The sequence below is a fragment of the Pleurodeles waltl genome, unplaced genomic scaffold, assembly GCF_031143425.1.
Source record: "Pleurodeles waltl isolate 20211129_DDA unplaced genomic scaffold, aPleWal1.hap1.20221129 scaffold_162, whole genome shotgun sequence".
NCBI classification, from domain to species: domain Eukaryota; kingdom Metazoa; phylum Chordata; class Amphibia; order Caudata; family Salamandridae; genus Pleurodeles; species Pleurodeles waltl.
Window position 1 is genome coordinate 1 of NW_027149868.1, and position 23,912 is coordinate 23,912.

Consider the following 23,912-nt stretch of genomic DNA (forward strand, 5'->3'; position numbering starts at 1 on the left):
CCAAGTGCCTTCATATATTTAGTCAAGGGTTTGGAATGAATTCTGATCTGCAGGTCCTTGTTTACTTCTCTTCCCACATCCCTCAGAAATGAGGATGTGGTCAATTTCATTAGAAAACAGAAGACATCTACCCTTCTGTCCCAGCATTTACTTGGAGCTCGGAATTTTTTTTTTTCTTAATCAGAGGGGAAGATAATGTCTTAATAACAGAGAAGGCGATGGAAACCTAAAGGGCGAAGTCCTCCGCGGCAGATTTGAACCGGCGAATTAAGGGTTACTGTTTTTGCACTACTCTCGGCCGCTCTATCAACTGAGCTACCGAAGGCGGAGACAGCAAAGCTTTCCGTGATGCATTCATCTGTCTTTCAATAATGGTTGTGGCGCAGTTGGGTGCGGGTGCTGCAGTGGAATGAGAAAACTCATGAATACGACCTAGGGCTAGCTCTCCAAATGGCCACTTCCTAGAATGCTTTCTCAGCTACATCTTTTCAACTTAAAGGGGGATTGCTTACCTACCTTAATGTGCTGGGCTGGCTTGAAGGAAAGAAGGGGACCTAGAAATTGAAATTCTACACAAAAGGAAATGTGATCAAAGGGTATGGGGCAAAGGTAGTCCACAGCCCTTTGGAAGCATTTGTGACCAAAGTATGACAGCATGGAAACGTCAAGGAGAGGCCAGAAAGTTAGGGGAGGCATTACGACATGCATCACTACGCACTGAGCATGAAGAACATGCATGTTTAATGCCTCTGTGAATGGAAAGGGAAAAGCAAAATCATGGTCCAATCGCAAGTGATTGGGATAAAGAAGACATTCAGTTTTTCTTAAACCTTCTGTAAGGAGTCTCTGGTTTAGAGGAAGAATTCACATCAATGGCCAAGACAGCTGTGACCGTTTTCTATACCGAGATTGCCAAGATGAACCACCACTTTGGTTTCTTGGGGGAGAAAGATTCTTTTTTCTATAAAGACCGAAAATGAGATAGCCCCATTTCACAAGCTTTCCCAAGGCAAGAGCCGGGCAATGTCGGCGGTGGTCTGGCCCCAGCTGCATGTCATCTCACTTCCTGACCCATGGTGACAGCCTAGGGTTCTGCCAAAAGGCAAGATGAGCCTGGCAAAAGGCTGGAGATGCCGGGGATCGAACCCGGGGCCTCATACATGCAAAGCATGCGCTCTACCACTGAGCTACATCCCCCACGTCCTGGGGTGGGGGTGGGGCGGGCTGACCTTGCTTCACCGAAGGAAATCTGGAATTCTATGTACCTCAAATTCACCACATATGGCACTAGAAAATAAGGTGTCAGATGTGGGATTCCCCATGACTTACATCTGGATTGTATAGCACCATTTTATGGAATAAGGCTCACTCTAGAATGAACAAATGCCCCACATACAACAGCTAGATGCGATCTAAACATGCCAGAGTTTTCAAGGCAACTGGTTAAGGTTACATGAAAGAAGAATATGGTTGAGTGCTGCTTACAAATGTCCTGAGACGAATTAAGGTACTCTTGCTCTTACTGCAGGACACACAGCTATGTTACATAAGCACGTAAAGAGTTGAGATCCAGATGCATCTATTGCTAAGGACGGCACCTTAATTCTGAGTTTTAGTCCATTAAATTCTCAGTTACGTGGGGGAAAAATTCATGTGATCTTTCTGAGAGAGGTGAAAGGTATTCCCTGACTCTTTCGCATGGCTAATTGTAGGGGGTGTGGGTTTAATCACTGGAAAGAAATATTTTCCCACCATTATAACTCCATATGATTTTAATCCAGCGAGTCAATCGTATCGTATTTATATTCCAAGATAAGATAAGCGTTTTTGCCTCCTTTCCTCTTCAAGGGGTATAGACGTATTTCTGGGAGGGTTTGTGCAGCCTTCTGTGCAGTAGGCAGTGCGTCAGTCTCATAATCTGAAAGTCCTGAGTTTGATCCTCAGAGAGGGTATTTCTGTGCTCCTTTTGGCAAGACGAACATCTCAGATTTTCTCCAAATCTGTAAACTATTACTCCACTTCGCATCTTGCTCAGTTTTAGGGAGATGGTGGCTTTCTAAATTCCCTCTCGCATATATATATATATATATATATATATATATATGACCGCTCTCATTGTAGGCAAGGAGTAGCTGGGTCGGCTGACAAAACATCTACTTTGGTACAATGAGACTGGAAGTCTTCCAAGTGCCTTCATATATTTAGTCAAGGGTTTGGAATGAATTCTGATCTGCAGGTCCTTGTTTACTTCTCTTCCCACATCCCTCAGAAATGAGGATGTGGTCAATTTCATTAGAAAACAGAAGACATCTACCCTTCTGTCCCAGCATTTACTTGGAGCTCGGAATTTTTTTTTTTCTTAATCAGAGGGGAAGATAATGTCTTAATAACAGAGAAGGCGATGGAAACCTAAAGGGCGAAGTCCTCCGCGGCAGATTTGAACCGGCGAATTAAGGGTTACTGTTTTTGCACTACTCTCGGCCGCTCTATCAACTGAGCTACCGAAGGCGGAGACAGCAAAGCTTTCCGTGATGCATTCATCTGTCTTTCAATAATGGTTGTGGCGCAGTTGGGTGCGGGTGCTGCAGTGGAATGAGAAAACTCATGAATACGACCTAGGGCTAGCTCTCCAAATGGCCACTTCCTAGAATGCTTTCTCAGCTACATCTTTTCAACTTAAAGGGGGATTGCTTACCTACCTTAATGTGCTGGGCTGGCTTGAAGGAAAGAAGGGGACCTAGAAATTGAAATTCTACACAAAAGGAAATGTGATCAAAGGGTATGGGGCAAAGGTAGTCCACAGCCCTTTGGAAGCATTTGTGACCAAAGTATGACAGCATGGAAACGTCAAGGAGAGGCCAGAAAGTTAGGGGAGGCATTACGACATGCATCACTACGCACTGAGCATGAAGAACATGCATGTTTAATGCCTCTGTGAATGGAAAGGGAAAAGCAAAATCATGGTCCAATCGCAAGTGATTGGGATAAAGAAGACATTCAGTTTTTCTTAAACCTTCTGTAAGGAGTCTCTGGTTTAGAGGAAGAATTCACATCAATGGCCAAGACAGCTGTGACCGTTTTCTATACCGAGATTGCCAAGATGAACCACCACTTTGGTTTCTTGGGGGAGAAAGATTCTTTTTTCTATAAAGACCGAAAATGAGATAGCCCCATTTCACAAGCTTTCCCAAGGCAAGAGCCGGGCAATGTCGGCGGTGGTCTGGCCCCAGCTGCATGTCATCTCACTTCCTGACCCATGGTGACAGCCTAGGGTTCTGCCAAAAGGCAAGATGAGCCTGGCAAAAGGCTGGAGATGCCGGGGATCGAACCCGGGGCCTCATACATGCAAAGCATGCGCTCTACCACTGAGCTACATCCCCCACGTCCTGGGGTGGGGGTGGGGCGGGCTGACCTTGCTTCACCGAAGGAAATCTGGAATTCTATGTACCTCAAATTCACCACATATGGCACTAGAAAATAAGGTGTCAGATGTGGGATTCCCCATGACTTACATCTGGATTGTATAGCACCATTTTATGGAATAAGGCTCACTCTAGAATGAACAAATGCCCCACATACAACAGCTAGATGCGATCTAAACATGCCAGAGTTTTCAAGGCAACTGGTTAAGGTTACATGAAAGAAGAATATGGTTGAGTGCTGCTTACAAATGTCCTGAGACGAATTAAGGTACTCTTGCTCTTACTGCAGGACACACAGCTATGTTACATAAGCACGTAAAGAGTTGAGATCCAGATGCATCTATTGCTAAGGACGGCACCTTAATTCTGAGTTTTAGTCCATTAAATTCTCAGTTACGTGGGGGAAAAATTCATGTGATCTTTCTGAGAGAGGTGAAAGGTATTCCCTGACTCTTTCGCATGGCTAATTGTAGGGGGTGTGGGTTTAATCACTGGAAAGAAATATTTTCCCACCATTATAACTCCATATGATTTTAATCCAGCGAGTCAATCGTATCGTATTTATATTCCAAGATAAGATAAGCGTTTTTGCCTCCTTTCCTCTTCAAGGGGTATAGACGTATTTCTGGGAGGGTTTGTGCAGCCTTCTGTGCAGTAGGCAGTGCGTCAGTCTCATAATCTGAAAGTCCTGAGTTTGATCCTCAGAGAGGGTATTTCTGTGCTCCTTTTGGCAAGACGAACATCTCAGATTTTCTCCAAATCTGTAAACTATTACTCCACTTCGCATCTTGCTCAGTTTTAGGGAGATGGTGGCTTTCTAAATTCCCTCTCGCATATATATATATATATATATATATATATATATGACCGCTCTCATTGTAGGCAAGGAGTAGCTGGGTCGGCTGACAAAACATCTACTTTGGTACAATGAGACTGGAAGTCTTCCAAGTGCCTTCATATATTTAGTCAAGGGTTTGGAATGAATTCTGATCTGCAGGTCCTTGTTTACTTCTCTTCCCACATCCCTCAGAAATGAGGATGTGGTCAATTTCATTAGAAAACAGAAGACATCTACCCTTCTGTCCCAGCATTTACTTGGAGCTCGGAATTTTTTTTTTTCTTAATCAGAGGGGAAGATAATGTCTTAATAACAGAGAAGGCGATGGAAACCTAAAGGGCGAAGTCCTCCGCGGCAGATTTGAACCGGCGAATTAAGGGTTACTGTTTTTGCACTACTCTCGGCCACTCTATCAACTGAGCTACCGAAGGCGGAGACAGCAAAGCTTTCCGTGATGCATTCATCTGTCTTTCAATAATGGTTGTGGCGCAGTTGGGTGCGGGTGCTGCAGTGGAATGAGAAAACTCATGAATACGACCTAGGGCTAGCTCTCCAAATGGCCACTTCCTAGAATGCTTTCTCAGCTACATCTTTTCAACTTAAAGGGGGATTGCTTACCTACCTTAATGTGCTGGGCTGGCTTGAAGGAAAGAAGGGGACCTAGAAATTGAAATTCTACACAAAAGGAAATGTGATCAAAGGGTATGGGGCAAAGGTAGTCCACAGCCCTTTGGAAGCATTTGTGACCAAAGTATGACAGCATGGAAACGTCAAGGAGAGGCCAGAAAGTTAGGGGAGGCATTACGACATGCATCACTACGCACTGAGCATGAAGAACATGCATGTTTAATGCCTCTGTGAATGGAAAGGGAAAAGCAAAATCATGGTCCAATCGCAAGTGATTGGGATAAAGAAGACATTCAGTTTTTCTTAAACCTTCTGTAAGGAGTCTCTGGTTTAGAGGAAGAATTCACATCAATGGCCAAGACAGCTGTGACCGTTTTCTATACCGAGATTGCCAAGATGAACCACCACTTTGGTTTCTTGGGGGAGAAAGATTCTTTTTTCTATAAAGACCGAAAATGAGATAGCCCCATTTCACAAGCTTTCCCAAGGCAAGAGCCGGGCAATGTCGGCGGTGGTCTGGCCCCAGCTGCATGTCATCTCACTTCCTGACCCATGGTGACAGCCTAGGGTTCTGCCAAAAGGCAAGATGAGCCTGGCAAAAGGCTGGAGATGCCGGGGATCGAACCCGGGGCCTCATACATGCAAAGCATGCGCTCTACCACTGAGCTACATCCCCCACGTCCTGGGGTGGGGGTGGGGCGGGCTGACCTTGCTTCACCGAAGGAAATCTGGAATTCTATGTACCTCAAATTCACCACATATGGCACTAGAAAATAAGGTGTCAGATGTGGGATTCCCCATGACTTACATCTGGATTGTATAGCACCATTTTATGGAATAAGGCTCACTCTAGAATGAACAAATGCCCCACATACAACAGCTAGATGCGATCTAAACATGCCAGAGTTTTCAAGGCAACTGGTTAAGGTTACATGAAAGAAGAATATGGTTGAGTGCTGCTTACAAATGTCCTGAGACGAATTAAGGTACTCTTGCTCTTACTGCAGGACACACAGCTATGTTACATAAGCACGTAAAGAGTTGAGATCCAGATGCATCTATTGCTAAGGACGGCACCTTAATTCTGAGTTTTAGTCCATTAAATTCTCAGTTACGTGGGGGAAAAATTCATGTGATCTTTCTGAGAGAGGTGAAAGGTATTCCCTGACTCTTTCGCATGGCTAATTGTAGGGGGTGTGGGTTTAATCACTGGAAAGAAATATTTTCCCACCATTATAACTCCATATGATTTTAATCCAGCGAGTCAATCGTATCGTATTTATATTCCAAGATAAGATAAGCGTTTTTGCCTCCTTTCCTCTTCAAGGGGTATAGACGTATTTCTGGGAGGGTTTGTGCAGCCTTCTGTGCAGTAGGCAGTGCGTCAGTCTCATAATCTGAAAGTCCTGAGTTTGATCCTCAGAGAGGGTATTTCTGTGCTCCTTTTGGCAAGACGAACATCTCAGATTTTCTCCAAATCTGTAAACTATTACTCCACTTCGCATCTTGCTCAGTTTTAGGGAGATGGTGGCTTTCTAAATTCCCTCTCGCATATATATATATATATATATATATATATATGACCGCTCTCATTGTAGGCAAGGAGTAGCTGGGTCGGCTGACAAAACATCTACTTTGGTACAATGAGACTGGAAGTCTTCCAAGTGCCTTCATATATTTAGTCAAGGGTTTGGAATGAATTCTGATCTGCAGGTCCTTGTTTACTTCTCTTCCCACATCCCTCAGAAATGAGGATGTGGTCAATTTCATTAGAAAACAGAAGACATCTACCCTTCTGTCCCAGCATTTACTTGGAGCTCGGAATTTTTTTTTTTCTTAATCAGAGGGGAAGATAATGTCTTAATAACAGAGAAGGCGATGGAAACCTAAAGGGCGAAGTCCTCCGCGGCAGATTTGAACTGGCGAATTAAGGGTTACTGTTTTTGCACTACTCTCGGCCGCTCTATCAACTGAGCTACCGAAGGCGGAGACAGCAAAGCTTTCCGTGATGCATTCATCTGTCTTTCAATAATGGTTGTGGCGCAGTTGGGTGCGGGTGCTGCAGTGGAATGAGAAAACTCATGAATACGACCTAGGGCTAGCTCTCCAAATGGCCACTTCCTAGAATGCTTTCTCAGCTACATCTTTTCAACTTAAAGGGGGATTGCTTACCTACCTTAATGTGCTGGGCTGGCTTGAAGGAAAGAAGGGGACCTAGAAATTGAAATTCTACACAAAAGGAAATGTGATCAAAGGGTATGGGGCAAAGGTAGTCCACAGCCCTTTGGAAGCATTTGTGACCAAAGTATGACAGCATGGAAACGTCAAGGAGAGGCCAGAAAGTTAGGGGAGGCATTACGACATGCATCACTACGCACTGAGCATGAAGAACATGCATGTTTAATGCCTCTGTGAATGGAAAGGGAAAAGCAAAATCATGGTCCAATCGCAAGTGATTGGGATAAAGAAGACATTCAGTTTTTCTTAAACCTTCTGTAAGGAGTCTCTGGTTTAGAGGAAGAATTCACATCAATGGCCAAGACAGCTGTGACCGTTTTCTATACCGAGATTGCCAAGATGAACCACCACTTTGGTTTCTTGGGGGAGAAAGATTCTTTTTTCTATAAAGACCGAAAATGAGATAGCCCCATTTCACAAGCTTTCCCAAGGCAAGAGCCGGGCAATGTCGGCGGTGGTCTGGCCCCAGCTGCATGTCATCTCACTTCCTGACCCATGGTGACAGCCTAGGGTTCTGCCAAAAGGCAAGATGAGCCTGGCAAAAGGCTGGAGATGCCGGGGATCGAACCCGGGGCCTCATACATGCAAAGCATGCGCTCTACCACTGAGCTACATCCCCCACGTCCTGGGGTGGGGGTGGGGCGGGCTGACCTTGCTTCACCGAAGGAAATCTGGAATTCTATGTACCTCAAATTCACCACATATGGCACTAGAAAATAAGGTGTCAGATGTGGGATTCCCCATGACTTACATCTGGATTGTATAGCACCATTTTATGGAATAAGGCTCACTCTAGAATGAACAAATGCCCCACATACAACAGCTAGATGCGATCTAAACATGCCAGAGTTTTCAAGGCAACTGGTTAAGGTTACATGAAAGAAGAATATGGTTGAGTGCTGCTTACAAATGTCCTGAGACGAATTAAGGTACTCTTGCTCTTACTGCAGGACACACAGCTATGTTACATAAGCACGTAAAGAGTTGAGATCCAGATGCATCTATTGCTAAGGACGGCACCTTAATTCTGAGTTTTAGTCCATTAAATTCTCAGTTACGTGGGGGAAAAATTCATGTGATCTTTCTGAGAGAGGTGAAAGGTATTCCCTGACTCTTTCGCATGGCTAATTGTAGGGGGTGTGGGTTTAATCACTGGAAAGAAATATTTTCCCACCATTATAACTCCATATGATTTTAATCCAGCGAGTCAATCGTATCGTATTTATATTCCAAGATAAGATAAGCGTTTTTGCCTCCTTTCCTCTTCAAGGGGTATAGACGTATTTCTGGGAGGGTTTGTGCAGCCTTCTGTGCAGTAGGCAGTGCGTCAGTCTCATAATCTGAAAGTCCTGAGTTTGATCCTCAGAGAGGGTATTTCTGTGCTCCTTTTGGCAAGACGAACATCTCAGATTTTCTCCAAATCTGTAAACTATTACTCCACTTCGCATCTTGCTCAGTTTTAGGGAGATGGTGGCTTTCTAAATTCCCTCTCGCATATATATATATATATATATATATATATATATGACCGCTCTCATTGTAGGCAAGGAGTAGCTGGGTCGGCTGACAAAACATCTACTTTGGTACAATGAGACTGGAAGTCTTCCAAGTGCCTTCATATATTTAGTCAAGGGTTTGGAATGAATTCTGATCTGCAGGTCCTTGTTTACTTCTCTTCCCACATCCCTCAGAAATGAGGATGTGGTCAATTTCATTAGAAAACAGAAGACATCTACCCTTCTGTCCCAGCATTTACTTGGAGCTCGGAATTTTTTTTTTTCTTAATCAGAGGGGAAGATAATGTCTTAATAACAGAGAAGGCGATGGAAACCTAAAGGGCGAAGTCCTCCGCGGCAGATTTGAACTGGCGAATTAAGGGTTACTGTTTTTGCACTACTCTCGGCCGCTCTATCAACTGAGCTACCGAAGGCGGAGACAGCAAAGCTTTCCGTGATGCATTCATCTGTCTTTCAATAATGGTTGTGGCGCAGTTGGGTGCGGGTGCTGCAGTGGAATGAGAAAACTCATGAATACGACCTAGGGCTAGCTCTCCAAATGGCCACTTCCTAGAATGCTTTCTCAGCTACATCTTTTCAACTTAAAGGGGGATTGCTTACCTACCTTAATGTGCTGGGCTGGCTTGAAGGAAAGAAGGGGACCTAGAAATTGAAATTCTACACAAAAGGAAATGTGATCAAAGGGTATGGGGCAAAGGTAGTCCACAGCCCTTTGGAAGCATTTGTGACCAAAGTATGACAGCATGGAAACGTCAAGGAGAGGCCAGAAAGTTAGGGGAGGCATTACGACATGCATCACTACGCACTGAGCATGAAGAACATGCATGTTTAATGCCTCTGTGAATGGAAAGGGAAAAGCAAAATCATGGTCCAATCGCAAGTGATTGGGATAAAGAAGACATTCAGTTTTTCTTAAACCTTCTGTAAGGAGTCTCTGGTTTAGAGGAAGAATTCACATCAATGGCCAAGACAGCTGTGACCGTTTTCTATACCGAGATTGCCAAGATGAACCACCACTTTGGTTTCTTGGGGGAGAAAGATTCTTTTTTCTATAAAGACCGAAAATGAGATAGCCCCATTTCACAAGCTTTCCCAAGGCAAGAGCCGGGCAATGTCGGCGGTGGTCTGGCCCCAGCTGCATGTCATCTCACTTCCTGACCCATGGTGACAGCCTAGGGTTCTGCCAAAAGGCAAGATGAGCCTGGCAAAAGGCTGGAGATGCCGGGGATCGAACCCGGGGCCTCATACATGCAAAGCATGCGCTCTACCACTGAGCTACATCCCCCACGTCCTGGGGTGGGGGTGGGGCGGGCTGACCTTGCTTCACCGAAGGAAATCTGGAATTCTATGTACCTCAAATTCACCACATATGGCACTAGAAAATAAGGTGTCAGATGTGGGATTCCCCATGACTTACATCTGGATTGTATAGCACCATTTTATGGAATAAGGCTCACTCTAGAATGAACAAATGCCCCACATACAACAGCTAGATGCGATCTAAACATGCCAGAGTTTTCAAGGCAACTGGTTAAGGTTACATGAAAGAAGAATATGGTTGAGTGCTGCTTACAAATGTCCTGAGACGAATTAAGGTACTCTTGCTCTTACTGCAGGACACACAGCTATGTTACATAAGCACGTAAAGAGTTGAGATCCAGATGCATCTATTGCTAAGGACGGCACCTTAATTCTGAGTTTTAGTCCATTAAATTCTCAGTTACGTGGGGGAAAAATTCATGTGATCTTTCTGAGAGAGGTGAAAGGTATTCCCTGACTCTTTCGCATGGCTAATTGTAGGGGGTGTGGGTTTAATCACTGGAAAGAAATATTTTCCCACCATTATAACTCCATATGATTTTAATCCAGCGAGTCAATCGTATCGTATTTATATTCCAAGATAAGATAAGCGTTTTTGCCTCCTTTCCTCTTCAAGGGGTATAGACGTATTTCTGGGAGGGTTTGTGCAGCCTTCTGTGCAGTAGGCAGTGCGTCAGTCTCATAATCTGAAAGTCCTGAGTTTGATCCTCAGAGAGGGTATTTCTGTGCTCCTTTTGGCAAGACGAACATCTCAGATTTTCTCCAAATCTGTAAACTATTACTCCACTTCGCATCTTGCTCAGTTTTAGGGAGATGGTGGCTTTCTAAATTCCCTCTCGCATATATATATATATATATATATATATATATATATATGACCGCTCTCATTGTAGGCAAGGAGTAGCTGGGTCGGCTGACAAAACATCTACTTTGGTACAATGAGACTGGAAGTCTTCCAAGTGCCTTCATATATTTAGTCAAGGGTTTGGAATGAATTCTGATCTGCAGGTCCTTGTTTACTTCTCTTCCCACATCCCTCAGAAATGAGGATGTGGTCAATTTCATTAGAAAACAGAAGACATCTACCCTTCTGTCCCAGCATTTACTTGGAGCTCGGAATTTTTTTTTTTCTTAATCAGAGGGGAAGATAATGTCTTAATAACAGAGAAGGCGATGGAAACCTAAAGGGCGAAGTCCTCCGCGGCAGATTTGAACCGGCGAATTAAGGGTTACTGTTTTTGCACTACTCTCGGCCGCTCTATCAACTGAGCTACCGAAGGCGGAGACAGCAAAGCTTTCCGTGATGCATTCATCTGTCTTTCAATAATGGTTGTGGCGCAGTTGGGTGCGGGTGCTGCAGTGGAATGAGAAAACTCATGAATACGACCTAGGGCTAGCTCTCCAAATGGCCACTTCCTAGAATGCTTTCTCAGCTACATCTTTTCAACTTAAAGGGGGATTGCTTACCTACCTTAATGTGCTGGGCTGGCTTGAAGGAAAGAAGGGGACCTAGAAATTGAAATTCTACACAAAAGGAAATGTGATCAAAGGGTATGGGGCAAAGGTAGTCCACAGCCCTTTGGAAGCATTTGTGACCAAAGTATGACAGCATGGAAACGTCAAGGAGAGGCCAGAAAGTTAGGGGAGGCATTACGACATGCATCACTACGCACTGAGCATGAAGAACATGCATGTTTAATGCCTCTGTGAATGGAAAGGGAAAAGCAAAATCATGGTCCAATCGCAAGTGATTGGGATAAAGAAGACATTCAGTTTTTCTTAAACCTTCTGTAAGGAGTCTCTGGTTTAGAGGAAGAATTCACATCAATGGCCAAGACAGCTGTGACCGTTTTCTATACCGAGATTGCCAAGATGAACCACCACTTTGGTTTCTTGGGGGAGAAAGATTCTTTTTTCTATAAAGACCGAAAATGAGATAGCCCCATTTCACAAGCTTTCCCAAGGCAAGAGCCGGGCAATGTCGGCGGTGGTCTGGCCCCAGCTGCATGTCATCTCACTTCCTGACCCATGGTGACAGCCTAGGGTTCTGCCAAAAGGCAAGATGAGCCTGGCAAAAGGCTGGAGATGCCGGGGATCGAACCCGGGGCCTCATACATGCAAAGCATGCGCTCTACCACTGAGCTACATCCCCCACGTCCTGGGGTGGGGGTGGGGCGGGCTGACCTTGCTTCACCGAAGGAAATCTGGAATTCTATGTACCTCAAATTCACCACATATGGCACTAGAAAATAAGGTGTCAGATGTGGGATTCCCCATGACTTACATCTGGATTGTATAGCACCATTTTATGGAATAAGGCTCACTCTAGAATGAACAAATGCCCCACATACAACAGCTAGATGCGATCTAAACATGCCAGAGTTTTCAAGGCAACTGGTTAAGGTTACATGAAAGAAGAATATGGTTGAGTGCTGCTTACAAATGTCCTGAGACGAATTAAGGTACTCTTGCTCTTACTGCAGGACACACAGCTATGTTACATAAGCACGTAAAGAGTTGAGATCCAGATGCATCTATTGCTAAGGACGGCACCTTAATTCTGAGTTTTAGTCCATTAAATTCTCAGTTACGTGGGGGAAAAATTCATGTGATCTTTCTGAGAGAGGTGAAAGGTATTCCCTGACTCTTTCGCATGGCTAATTGTAGGGGGTGTGGGTTTAATCACTGGAAAGAAATATTTTCCCACCATTATAACTCCATATGATTTTAATCCAGCGAGTCAATCGTATCGTATTTATATTCCAAGATAAGATAAGCGTTTTTGCCTCCTTTCCTCTTCAAGGGGTATAGACGTATTTCTGGGAGGGTTTGTGCAGCCTTCTGTGCAGTAGGCAGTGCGTCAGTCTCATAATCTGAAAGTCCTGAGTTTGATCCTCAGAGAGGGTATTTCTGTGCTCCTTTTGGCAAGACGAACATCTCAGATTTTCTCCAAATCTGTAAACTATTACTCCACTTCGCATCTTGCTCAGTTTTAGGGAGATGGTGGCTTTCTAAATTCCCTCTCGCATATATATATATATATATATATATATATATATATATATGACCGCTCTCATTGTAGGCAAGGAGTAGCTGGGTCGGCTGACAAAACATCTACTTTGGTACAATGAGACTGGAAGTCTTCCAAGTGCCTTCATATATTTAGTCAAGGGTTTGGAATGAATTCTGATCTGCAGGTCCTTGTTTACTTCTCTTCCCACATCCCTCAGAAATGAGGATGTGGTCAATTTCATTAGAAAACAGAAGACATCTACCCTTCTGTCCCAGCATTTACTTGGAGCTCGGAATTTTTTTTTTTCTTAATCAGAGGGGAAGATAATGTCTTAATAACAGAGAAGGCGATGGAAACCTAAAGGGCGAAGTCCTCCGCGGCAGATTTGAACCGGCGAATTAAGGGTTACTGTTTTTGCACTACTCTCGGCCGCTCTATCAACTGAGCTACCGAAGGCGGAGACAGCAAAGCTTTCCGTGATGCATTCATCTGTCTTTCAATAATGGTTGTGGCGCAGTTGGGTGCGGGTGCTGCAGTGGAATGAGAAAACTCATGAATACGACCTAGGGCTAGCTCTCCAAATGGCCACTTCCTAGAATGCTTTCTCAGCTACATCTTTTCAACTTAAAGGGGGATTGCTTACCTACCTTAATGTGCTGGGCTGGCTTGAAGGAAAGAAGGGGACCTAGAAATTGAAATTCTACACAAAAGGAAATGTGATCAAAGGGTATGGGGCAAAGGTAGTCCACAGCCCTTTGGAAGCATTTGTGACCAAAGTATGACAGCATGGAAACGTCAAGGAGAGGCCAGAAAGTTAGGGGAGGCATTACGACATGCATCACTACGCACTGAGCATGAAGAACATGCATGTTTAATGCCTCTGTGAATGGAAAGGGAAAAGCAAAATCATGGTCCAATCGCAAGTGATTGGGATAAAGAAGACATTCAGTTTTTCTTAAACCTTCTGTAAGGAGTCTCTGGTTTAGAGGAAGAATTCACATCAATGGCCAAGACAGCTGTGACCGTTTTCTATACCGAGATTGCCAAGATGAACCACCACTTTGGTTTCTTGGGGGAGAAAGATTCTTTTTTCTATAAAGACCGAAAATGAGATAGCCCCATTTCACAAGCTTTCCCAAGGCAAGAGCCGGGCAATGTCGGCGGTGGTCTGGCCCCAGCTGCATGTCATCTCACTTCCTGACCCATGGTGACAGCCTAGGGTTCTGCCAAAAGGCAAGATGAGCCTGGCAAAAGGCTGGAGATGCCGGGGATCGAACCCGGGGCCTCATACATGCAAAGCATGCGCTCTACCACTGAGCTACATCCCCCACGTCCTGGGGTGGGGGTGGGGCGGGCTGACCTTGCTTCACCGAAGGAAATCTGGAATTCTATGTACCTCAAATTCACCACATATGGCACTAGAAAATAAGGTGTCAGATGTGGGATTCCCCATGACTTACATCTGGATTGTATAGCACCATTTTATGGAATAAGGCTCACTCTAGAATGAACAAATGCCCCACATACAACAGCTAGATGCGATCTAAACATGCCAGAGTTTTCAAGGCAACTGGTTAAGGTTACATGAAAGAAGAATATGGTTGAGTGCTGCTTACAAATGTCCTGAGACGAATTAAGGTACTCTTGCTCTTACTGCAGGACACACAGCTATGTTACATAAGCACGTAAAGAGTTGAGATCCAGATGCATCTATTGCTAAGGACGGCACCTTAATTCTGAGTTTTAGTCCATTAAATTCTCAGTTACGTGGGGGAAAAATTCATGTGATCTTTCTGAGAGAGGTGAAAGGTATTCCCTGACTCTTTCGCATGGCTAATTGTAGGGGGTGTGGGTTTAATCACTGGAAAGAAATATTTTCCCACCATTATAACTCCATATGATTTTAATCCAGCGAGTCAATCGTATCGTATTTATATTCCAAGATAAGATAAGCGTTTTTGCCTCCTTTCCTCTTCAAGGGGTATAGACGTATTTCTGGGAGGGTTTGTGCAGCCTTCTGTGCAGTAGGCAGTGCGTCAGTCTCATAATCTGAAAGTCCTGAGTTTGATCCTCAGAGAGGGTATTTCTGTGCTCCTTTTGGCAAGACGAACATCTCAGATTTTCTCCAAATCTGTAAACTATTACTCCACTTCGCATCTTGCTCAGTTTTAGGGAGATGGTGGCTTTCTAAATTCCCTCTCGCATATATATATATATATATATATATATATATATATATGACCGCTCTCATTGTAGGCAAGGAGTAGCTGGGTCGGCTGACAAAACATCTACTTTGGTACAATGAGACTGGAAGTCTTCCAAGTGCCTTCATATATTTAGTCAAGGGTTTGGAATGAATTCTGATCTGCAGGTCCTTGTTTACTTCTCTTCCCACATCCCTCAGAAATGAGGATGTGGTCAATTTCATTAGAAAACAGAAGACATCTACCCTTCTGTCCCAGCATTTACTTGGAGCTCGGAATTTTTTTTTTTCTTAATCAGAGGGGAAGATAATGTCTTAATAACAGAGAAGGCGATGGAAACCTAAAGGGCGAAGTCCTCCGCGGCAGATTTGAACCGGCGAATTAAGGGTTACTGTTTTTGCACTACTCTCGGCCGCTCTATCAACTGAGCTACCGAAGGCGGAGACAGCAAAGCTTTCCGTGATGCATTCATCTGTCTTTCAATAATGGTTGTGGCGCAGTTGGGTGCGGGTGCTGCAGTGGAATGAGAAAACTCATGAATACGACCTAGGGCTAGCTCTCCAAATGGCCACTTCCTAGAATGCTTTCTCAGCTACATCTTTTCAACTTAAAGGGGGATTGCTTACCTACCTTAATGTGCTGGGCTGGCTTGAAGGAAAGAAGGGGACCTAGAAATTGAAATTCTACACAAAAGGAAATGTGATCAAAGGGTATGGGGCAAAGGTAGTCCACAGCCCTTTGGAAGCATTTGTGACCAAAGTATGACAGCATGGAAACGTCAAGGAGAGGCCAGAAAGTTAGGGGAGGCATTACGACATGCATCACTACGCACTGAGCATGAAGAACATGCATGTTTAATGCCTCTGTGAATGGAAAGGGAAAAGCAAAATCATGGTCCAATCGCAAGTGATTGGGATAAAGAAGACATTCAGTTTTTCTTAAACCTTCTGTAAGGAGTCTCTGGTTTAGAGGAAGAATTCACATCAATGGCCAAGACAGCTGTGACCGTTTTCTATACCGAGATTGCCAAGATGAACCACCACTTTGGTTTCTTGGGGGAGAAAGATTCTTTTTTCTATAAAGACCGAAAATGAGATAGCCCCATTTCACAAGCTTTCCCAAGGCAAGAGCCGGGCAATGTCGGCGGTGGTCTGGCCCCAGCTGCATGTCATCTCACTTCCTGACCCATGGTGACAGCCTAGGGTTCTGCCAAAAGGCAAGATGAGCCTGGCAAAAGGCTGGAGATGCCGGGGATCGAACCCGGGGCCTCATACATGCAAAGCATGCGCTCTACCACTGAGCTACATCCCCCACGTCCTGGGGTGGGGGTGGGGCGGGCTGACCTTGCTTCACCGAAGGAAATCTGGAATTCTATGTACCTCAAATTCACCACATATGGCACTAGAAAATAAGGTGTCAGATGTGGGATTCCCCATGACTTACATCTGGATTGTATAGCACCATTTTATGGAATAAGGCTCACTCTAGAATGAACAAATGCCCCACATACAACAGCTAGATGCGATCTAAACATGCCAGAGTTTTCAAGGCAACTGGTTAAGGTTACATGAAAGAAGAATATGGTTGAGTGCTGCTTACAAATGTCCTGAGACGAATTAAGGTACTCTTGCTCTTACTGCAGGACACACAGCTATGTTACATAAGCACGTAAAGAGTTGAGATCCAGATGCATCTATTGCTAAGGACGGCACCTTAATTCTGAGTTTTAGTCCATTAAATTCTCAGTTACGTGGGGGAAAAATTCATGTGATCTTTCTGAGAGAGGTGAAAGGTATTCCCTGACTCTTTCGCATGGCTAATTGTAGGGGGTGTGGGTTTAATCACTGGAAAGAAATATTTTCCCACCATTATAACTCCATATGATTTTAATCCAGCGAGTCAATCGTATCGTATTTATATTCCAAGATAAGATAAGCGTTTTTGCCTCCTTTCCTCTTCAAGGGGTATAGACGTATTTCTGGGAGGGTTTGTGCAGCCTTCTGTGCAGTAGGCAGTGCGTCAGTCTCATAATCTGAAAGTCCTGAGTTTGATCCTCAGAGAGGGTATTTCTGTGCTCCTTTTGGCAAGACGAACATCTCAGATTTTCTCCAAATCTGTAAACTATTACTCCACTTCGCATCTTGCTCAGTTTTAGGGAGATGGTGGCTTTCTAAATTCCCTCTCGCATATATATATATATATATATATATATATATATATATGACCGCTCTCATTGTAGGCAAGGAGTAGCTGGGTCGGCTGACAAAACATCTACTTTGGTACAATGAGACTGGAAGTCTTCCAAGTGCCTTCATATATTTAGTCAAGGGTTTGGAATGAATTCTGATCTGCAGGTCCTTGTTTACTTCTCTTCCCACATCCCTCAGAAATGAGGATGTGGTCAATTTCATTAGAAAACAGAAGACATCTACCCTTCTGTCCCAGCATTTACTTGGAGCTCGGAATTTTTTTTTTTCTTAATCAGAGGGGAAGATAATGTCTTAATAACAGAGAAGGCGATGGAAACCTAAAGGGCGAAGTCCTCCGCGGCAGATTTGAACCGGCGAATTAAGGGTTACTGTTTTTGCACTACTCTCGGCCGCTCTATCAACTGAGCTACCGAAGGCGGAGACAGCAAAGCTTTCCGTGATGCATTCATCTGTCTTTCAATAATGGTTGTGGCGCAGTTGGGTGCGGGTGCTGCAGTGGAATGAGAAAACTCATGAATACGACCTAGGGCTAGCTCTCCAAATGGCCACTTCCTAGAATGCTTTCTCAGCTACATCTTTTCAACTTAAAGGGGGATTGCTTACCTACCTTAATGTGCTGGGCTGGCTTGAAGGAAAGAAGGGGACCTAGAAATTGAAATTCTACACAAAAGGAAATGTGATCAAAGGGTATGGGGCAAAGGTAGTCCACAGCCCTTTGGAAGCATTTGTGACCAAAGTATGACAGCATGGAAACGTCAAGGAGAGGCCAGAAAGTTAGGGGAGGCATTACGACATGCATCACTACGCACTGAGCATGAAGAACATGCATGTTTAATGCCTCTGTGAATGGAAAGGGAAAAGCAAAATCATGGTCCAATCGCAAGTGATTGGGATAAAGAAGACATTCAGTTTTTCTTAAACCTTCTGTAAGGAGTCTCTGGTTTAGAGGAAGAATTCACATCAATGGCCAAGACAGCTGTGACCGTTTTCTATACCGAGATTGCCAAGATGAACCACCACTTTGGTTTCTTGGGGGAGAAAGATTCTTTTTTCTATAAAGACCGAAAATGAGATAGCCCCATTTCACAAGCTTTCCCAAGGCAAGAGCCGGGCAATGTCGGCGGTGGTCTGGCCCCAGCTGCATGTCATCTCACTTCCTGACCCATGGTGACAGCCTAGGGTTCTGCCAAAAGGCAAGATGAGCCTGGCAAAAGGCTGGAGATGCCGGGGATCGAACCCGGGGCCTCATACATGCAAAGCATGCGCTCTACCACTGAGCTACATCCCCCACGTCCTGGGGTGGGGGTGGGGCGGGCTGACCTTGCTTCACCGAAGGAAATCTGGAATTCTATGTACCTCAAATTCACCACATATGGCACTAGAAAATAAGGTGTCAGATGTGGGATTCCCCATGACTTACATCTGGATTGTATAGCACCATTTTATGGAATAAGGCTCACTCTAGAATGAACAAATGCCCCACATACAACAGCTAGATGCGATCTAAACATGCCAGAGTTTTCAAGGCAACTGGTTAAGGTTACATGAAAGAAGAATATGGTTGAGTGCTGCTTACAAATGTCCTGAGACGAATTAAGGTACTCTTGCTCTTACTGCAGGACACACAGCTATGTTACATAAGCACGTAAAGAGTTGAGATCCAGATGCATCTATTGCTAAGGACGGCACCTTAATTCTGAGTTTTAGTCCATTAAATTCTCAGTTACGTGGGGGAAAAATTCATGTGATCTTTCTGAGAGAGGTGAAAGGTATTCCCTGACTCTTTCGCATGGCTAATTGTAGGGGGTGTGGGTTTAATCACTGGAAAGAAATATTTTCCCACCATTATAACTCCATATGATTTTAATCCAGCGAGTCAATCGTATCGTATTTATATTCCAAGATAAGATAAGCGTTTTTGCCTCCTTTCCTCTTCAAGGGGTATAGACGTATTTCTGGGAGGGTTTGTGCAGCCTTCTGTGCAGTAGGCAGTGCGTCAGTCTCATAATCTGAAAGTCCTGAGTTTGATCCTCAGAGAGGGTATTTCTGTGCTCCTTTTGGCAAGACGAACATCTCAGATTTTCTCCAAATCTGTAAACTATTACTCCACTTCGCATCTTGCTCAGTTTTAGGGAGATGGTGGCTTTCTAAATTCCCTCTCGCATATATATATATATATATATATATATATATATATATATGACCGCTCTCATTGTAGGCAAGGAGTAGCTGGGTCGGCTGACAAAACATCTACTTTGGTACAATGAGACTGGAAGTCTTCCAAGTGCCTTCATATATTTAGTCAAGGGTTTGGAATGAATTCTGATCTGCAGGTCCTTGTTTACTTCTCTTCCCACATCCCTCAGAAATGAGGATGTGGTCAATTTCATTAGAAAACAGAAGACATCTACCCTTCTGTCCCAGCATTTACTTGGAGCTCGGAATTTTTTTTTTTCTTAATCAGAGGGGAAGATAATGTCTTAATAACAGAGAAGGCGATGGAAACCTAAAGGGCGAAGTCCTCCGCGGCAGATTTGAACCGGCGAATTAAGGGTTACTGTTTTTGCACTACTCTCGGCCGCTCTATCAACTGAGCTACCGAAGGCGGAGACAGCAAAGCTTTCCGTGATGCATTCATCTGTCTTTCAATAATGGTTGTGGCGCAGTTGGGTGCGGGTGCTGCAGTGGAATGAGAAAACTCATGAATACGACCTAGGGCTAGCTCTCCAAATGGCCACTTCCTAGAATGCTTTCTCAGCTACATCTTTTCAACTTAAAGGGGGATTGCTTACCTACCTTAATGTGCTGGGCTGGCTTGAAGGAAAGAAGGGGACCTAGAAATTGAAATTCTACACAAAAGGAAATGTGATCAAAGGGTATGGGGCAAAGGTAGTCCACAGCCCTTTGGAAGCATTTGTGACCAAAGTATGACAGCATGGAAACGTCAAGGAGAGGCCAGAAAGTTAGGGGAGGCATTACGACATGCATCACTACGCACTGAGCATGAAGAACATGCATGTTTAATGCCTCTGTGAATGGAAAGGGAAAAGCAAAATCATGGTCCAATCGCAAGTGATTGGGATAAAGAAGACATTCAGTTTTTCTTAAACCTTCTGTAAGGAGTCTCTGGTTTAGAGGAAGAATTCACATCAATGGCCAAGACAGCTGTGACCGTTTTCTATACCGAGATTGCCAAGATGAACCACCACTTTGGTTTCTTGGGGGAGAAAGATTCTTTTTTCTATAAAGACCGAAAATGAGATAGCCCCATTTCACAAGCTTTCCCAAGGCAAGAGCCGGGCAATGTCGGCGGTGGTCTGGCCCCAGCTGCATGTCATCTCACTTCCTGACCCATGGTGACAGCCTAGGGTTCTGCCAAAAGGCAAGATGAGCCTGGCAAAAGGCTGGAGATGCCGGGGATCGAACCCGGGGCCTCATACATGCAAAGCATGCGCTCTACCACTGAGCTACATCCCCCACGTCCTGGGGTGGGGGTGGGGCGGGCTGACCTTGCTTCACCGAAGGAAATCTGGAATTCTATGTACCTCAAATTCACCACATATGGCACTAGAAAATAAGGTGTCAGATGTGGGATTCCCCATGACTTACATCTGGATTGTATAGCACCATTTTATGGAATAAGGCTCACTCTAGAATGAACAAATGCCCCACATACAACAGCTAGATGCGATCTAAACATGCCAGAGTTTTCAAGGCAACTGGTTAAGGTTACATGAAAGAAGAATATGGTTGAGTGCTGCTTACAAATGTCCTGAGACGAATTAAGGTACTCTTGCTCTTACTGCAGGACACACAGCTATGTTACATAAGCACGTAAAGAGTTGAGATCCAGATGCATCTATTGCTAAGGACGGCACCTTAATTCTGAGTTTTAGTCCATTAAATTCTCAGTTACGTGGGGGAAAAATTCATGTGATCTTTCTGAGAGAGGTGAAAGGTATTCCCTGACTCTTTCGCATGGCTAATTGTAGGGGGTGTGGGTTTAATCACTGGAAAGAAATATTTTCCCACCATTATAACTCCATATGATTTTAATCCAGCGAGTCAATCGTATCGTATTTATATTCCAAGATAAGATAAGCGTTTTTGCCTCCTTTCCTCTTCAAGGGGTATAGACGTATTTCTGGGAGGGTTTGTGCAGCCTTCTGTGCAGTAGGCAGTGCGTCAGTCTCATAATCTGAAAGTCCTGAGTTTGATCCTCAGAGAGGGTATTTCTGTGCTCCTTTTGGCAAGACGAACATCTCAGATTTTCTCCAAATCTGTAAACTATTACTCCACTTCGCATCTTGCTCAGTTTTAGGGAGATGGTGGCTTTCTAAATTCCCTCTCGCATATATATATATATATATATATATATATATATATATGACCGCTCTCATTGTAGGCAAGGAGTAGCTGGGTCGGCTGACAAAACATCTACTTTGGTACAATGAGACTGGAAGTCTTCCAAGTGCCTTCATATATTTAGTCAAGGGTTTGGAATGAATTCTGATCTGCAGGTCCTTGTTTACTTCTCTTCCCACATCCCTCAGAAATGAGGATGTGGTCAATTTCATTAGAAAACAGAAGACATCTACCCTTCTGTCCCAGCATTTACTTGGAGCTCGGAATTTTTTTTTTTCTTAATCAGAGGGGAAGATAATGTCTTAATAACAGAGAAGGCGATGGAAACCTAAAGGGCGAAGTCCTCCGCGGCAGATTTGAACCGGCGAATTAAGGGTTACTGTTTTTGCACTACTCTCGGCCGCTCTATCAACTGAGCTACCGAAGGCGGAGACAGCAAAGCTTTCCGTGATGCATTCATCTGTCTTTCAATAATGGTTGTGGCGCAGTTGGGTGCGGGTGCTGCAGTGGAATGAGAAAACTCATGAATACGACCTAGGGCTAGCTCTCCAAATGGCCACTTCCTAGAATGCTTTCTCAGCTACATCTTTTCAACTTAAAGGGGGATTGCTTACCTACCTTAATGTGCTGGGCTGGCTTGAAGGAAAGAAGGGGACCTAGAAATTGAAATTCTACACAAAAGGAAATGTGATCAAAGGGTATGGGGCAAAGGTAGTCCACAGCCCTTTGGAAGCATTTGTGACCAAAGTATGACAGCATGGAAACGTCAAGGAGAGGCCAGAAAGTTAGGGGAGGCATTACGACATGCATCACTACGCACTGAGCATGAAGAACATGCATGTTTAATGCCTCTGTGAATGGAAAGGGAAAAGCAAAATCATGGTCCAATCGCAAGTGATTGGGATAAAGAAGACATTCAGTTTTTCTTAAACCTTCTGTAAGGAGTCTCTGGTTTAGAGGAAGAATTCACATCAATGGCCAAGACAGCTGTGACCGTTTTCTATACCGAGATTGCCAAGATGAACCACCACTTTGGTTTCTTGGGGGAGAAAGATTCTTTTTTCTATAAAGACCGAAAATGAGATAGCCCCATTTCACAAGCTTTCCCAAGGCAAGAGCCGGGCAATGTCGGCGGTGGTCTGGCCCCAGCTGCATGTCATCTCACTTCCTGACCCATGGTGACAGCCTAGGGTTCTGCCAAAAGGCAAGATGAGCCTGGCAAAAGGCTGGAGATGCCGGGGATCGAACCCGGGGCCTCATACATGCAAAGCATGCGCTCTACCACTGAGCTACATCCCCCACGTCCTGGGGTGGGGGTGGGGCGGGCTGACCTTGCTTCACCGAAGGAAATCTGGAATTCTATGTACCTCAAATTCACCACATATGGCACTAGAAAATAAGGTGTCAGATGTGGGATTCCCCATGACTTACATCTGGATTGTATAGCACCATTTTATGGAATAAGGCTCACTCTAGAATGAACAAATGCCCCACATACAACAGCTAGATGCGATCTAAACATGCCAGAGTTTTCAAGGCAACTGGTTAAGGTTACATGAAAGAAGAATATGGTTGAGTGCTGCTTACAAATGTCCTGAGACGAATTAAGGTACTCTTGCTCTTACTGCAGGACACACAGCTATGTTACATAAGCACGTAAAGAGTTGAGATCCAGATGCATCTATTGCTAAGGACGGCACCTTAATTCTGAGTTTTAGTCCATTAAATTCTCAGTTACGTGGGGGAAAAATTCATGTGATCTTTCTGAGAGAGGTGAAAGGTATTCCCTGACTCTTTCGCATGGCTAATTGTAGGGGGTGTGGGTTTAATCACTGGAAAGAAATATTTTCCCACCATTATAACTCCATATGATTTTAATCCAGCGAGTCAATCGTATCGTATTTATATTCCAAGATAAGATAAGCGTTTTTGCCTCCTTTCCTCTTCAAGGGGTATAGACGTATTTCTGGGAGGGTTTGTGCAGCCTTCTGTGCAGTAGGCAGTGCGTCAGTCTCATAATCTGAAAGTCCTGAGTTTGATCCTCAGAGAGGGTATTTCTGTGCTCCTTTTGGCAAGACGAACATCTCAGATTTTCTCCAAATCTGTAAACTATTACTCCACTTCGCATCTTGCTCAGTTTTAGGGAGATGGTGGCTTT

At 44.3% G+C, this 23,912-nt stretch overlaps 11 non-coding genes across 11 annotated transcripts; all 11 read right to left on the bottom strand.

Moving 5' to 3' along the window:
* Positions 1-1,125: 1,125 nt before the first annotated feature.
* Positions 1,126-1,197, bottom strand: TRNAA-UGC (transfer RNA alanine (anticodon UGC)). The gene has a single exon. It is a non-coding gene; the product is annotated as a tRNA-Ala (tRNA).
* A 2,111-nt stretch (positions 1,198-3,308) lies between these two features.
* TRNAA-UGC (transfer RNA alanine (anticodon UGC)) lies at positions 3,309-3,380 on the bottom strand. Its single transcript has one exon. It is a non-coding gene; the product is annotated as a tRNA-Ala (tRNA).
* A 2,111-nt stretch (positions 3,381-5,491) lies between these two features.
* On the bottom strand, positions 5,492-5,563 carry TRNAA-UGC (transfer RNA alanine (anticodon UGC)). The gene has a single exon. It is a non-coding gene; the product is annotated as a tRNA-Ala (tRNA).
* A 2,109-nt stretch (positions 5,564-7,672) lies between these two features.
* On the bottom strand, positions 7,673-7,744 carry TRNAA-UGC (transfer RNA alanine (anticodon UGC)). Its single transcript has one exon. It is a non-coding gene; the product is annotated as a tRNA-Ala (tRNA).
* Positions 7,745-9,855: 2,111 nt separating this feature from the next.
* TRNAA-UGC (transfer RNA alanine (anticodon UGC)) lies at positions 9,856-9,927 on the bottom strand. The gene has a single exon. It is a non-coding gene; the product is annotated as a tRNA-Ala (tRNA).
* Positions 9,928-12,042: 2,115 nt separating this feature from the next.
* TRNAA-UGC (transfer RNA alanine (anticodon UGC)) lies at positions 12,043-12,114 on the bottom strand. The gene has a single exon. It is a non-coding gene; the product is annotated as a tRNA-Ala (tRNA).
* Positions 12,115-14,231: 2,117 nt separating this feature from the next.
* TRNAA-UGC (transfer RNA alanine (anticodon UGC)) lies at positions 14,232-14,303 on the bottom strand. The gene has a single exon. It is a non-coding gene; the product is annotated as a tRNA-Ala (tRNA).
* Positions 14,304-16,418: 2,115 nt separating this feature from the next.
* On the bottom strand, positions 16,419-16,490 carry TRNAA-UGC (transfer RNA alanine (anticodon UGC)). The gene has a single exon. It is a non-coding gene; the product is annotated as a tRNA-Ala (tRNA).
* A 2,115-nt stretch (positions 16,491-18,605) lies between these two features.
* On the bottom strand, positions 18,606-18,677 carry TRNAA-UGC (transfer RNA alanine (anticodon UGC)). The gene has a single exon. It is a non-coding gene; the product is annotated as a tRNA-Ala (tRNA).
* Positions 18,678-20,794: 2,117 nt separating this feature from the next.
* Positions 20,795-20,866, bottom strand: TRNAA-UGC (transfer RNA alanine (anticodon UGC)). Its single transcript has one exon. It is a non-coding gene; the product is annotated as a tRNA-Ala (tRNA).
* A 2,115-nt stretch (positions 20,867-22,981) lies between these two features.
* TRNAA-UGC (transfer RNA alanine (anticodon UGC)) lies at positions 22,982-23,053 on the bottom strand. Its single transcript has one exon. It is a non-coding gene; the product is annotated as a tRNA-Ala (tRNA).
* Positions 23,054-23,912: the final 859 nt, after the last annotated feature.